Raw genomic sequence first — 2,107 nt, forward strand, 5'->3', positions numbered from 1 at the left:
CTGGGCCTGGGCGCTGTCCCTCAGCTCTTCAGCTCAAGGTTAGTGCTCTACCACTTGAGCCACAGCACCACTTCTGGCTTTTTTTTCTTTTTGCATATGTGGTGCTGAGGAATCGAACCCAGGGCCTCATGCATGCAAGGCAAGCGCTCTACCACTGAGCCACCTTCCCAGCCCCTAAGCCACATTTTCTTAAGATAGGTTTTTTGGCTCTGTTCGCTAATTATGATGTCTTCCAAACTTTTTTTTTTTGGGTCAGTGGTGGGCCACTTCCTGTTTTCTGACTGGTTTATTGGAGATAAGAGTCTCACGGTCTTTCCAGCCCAGGCTGGCTTTGAACTGTGATCCTCAGATCTCAGCCTCCTCAGTTGCTAGGATTACAGGTCTGAGCCACCAGCACCCAGCAGGTGCTCCAAACTCTTATCTGCAGGTCCCACTTCTCTTTTTGTTCTGTTTCTCCTTCTCTGACAAGTCTAATGTTTTCAACTCATCGTCAAGCAAGCTCTGGCTTGCCTCGTTAAATGTAGTCCATAGTGGAGTCTCACTTCTGTTACCAGCAGAGCATTCTTGGCTTGATACTGAAGGCTCTCTAGTCTGACTTATCTTTCAACTTTTAGTTCTAATTTTATTTTTTGATTATTTAATTCACCTCCCATTATTTAGTGTTAATGAGAAAAGGCACTAAGTTTGTATCTTAAAGTGAGATGGACAAAGGGAGAAAAGTGACATCATTTTTTATAGTCTCAATTACTCAGGAGACTGAAGCAGGGTGATCCTTTCAGCTCAGGAATCCATGGCCAGTCCAGGCAATGTAGTGAAATCCTATCTAAAAAGCAAGCAAACAAACAAAAATCCGTAGTCACTTGTTCTCAAGGAGGTTTGGGTGAGAATTTAAAGAAAACAAAGAGGGGCTGGGAATGTGTCTTAGTGGTACAGTGCTTGGCTCACATGCGTGAAGCCCTGGGTTTGAATCCTCAGTACCACATAAGTAGAAAAAACCAGAAGTAGCACTGTGGCTCAAGAGGTAGAGCACTCACCTTAGAGCTAAACAGCTCAGAGACAGTGCCCAGGCCCAGAGTTCAAGCCCTACAACTGACAAAATAAAATAAAACAAAGAGCAAGTTCTAATGACTTTTGGCTGGATGGAAAGCTATTGCCTTTCTTTTTTGGTGACACAGCCCAGTGCTTTAACTAGAGCATAAAGCCCCAAAGCTCTTGGCAATGCTTTTCTTCCATCCTGTCTGAGATTTCCCCAGAAGCTCTTTCTTTCTTTCCAAGTCTGGCCTGGAAAACCTCTCCTGCTTCTCCTCACCAGATGTGGGCCTCCAGATCCATCCTCATCCCAGCCTTCTTTTGGCCATGGCTATGTGGCATAACACTGAGCTGTAATGAGGTGTTTGCCTGATTGGTCCTCCAAGACACGACGGGGCTTGGAATCTCCTTTGCCCAGAACAGTGCTTGGCAGTCGAGCTGGCACTCAAGGATTGCTGCTCTTTGCAAGCACCAGTGTCAGACCTGCTCATACAAACAGAAAGAAAAAAAGGCTTCAGAGAAGAAATAAACAATTCAAAGAAAAGGCCCATGAAAAGAAGCCACAGGAATAGCGGGGAAATAGCTAGCCTTGGGCTGCACTAGAGCCAGTGTATGTCCAAGCCTTCGGGGACTGAGGGACTGCTGTAGGCTGGGAGGAGCCATTGCTATTGCTGCCCAGTCAAGGTTTAGAGCGATGACTTCATAAATTGCTCCCTGGACTTTCTGAAGCTGCACCCTGGGTGATGTCCTGGAATCCATCCATTTGGAGTTTTAAGGACCAAACCCAGTGCCTCCTGCCTGTGAAGCACCACTTTACTGTGAAACTATCATCTTTGGGCAGTTCTTTGTGGAAGAAGCAAAGGTAGGACTTTTAGTCTATTCTTTGAGGAAACAATGGAATAATGGTGCCACCTGGAAAGGGAGTGCTCCCGTGTTGTCATGGTAACCAGGGTATTTGAGACCTTGGCTTCAATGGATGTTCAACTGTATACACATCCTTGGCCCTAGAGATTTAAGGCTGTTTCTGAGTTTAGCTCCACAGCCCAATTAAGGCAGGAACAAGAAAAGGATGTGTGGG

Source organism: Dipodomys ordii, unplaced genomic scaffold, assembly GCF_000151885.1.
Source record: "Dipodomys ordii isolate 6190 unplaced genomic scaffold, Dord_2.0 Scaffold2, whole genome shotgun sequence".
NCBI lineage: Eukaryota > Metazoa > Chordata > Mammalia > Rodentia > Heteromyidae > Dipodomys > Dipodomys ordii.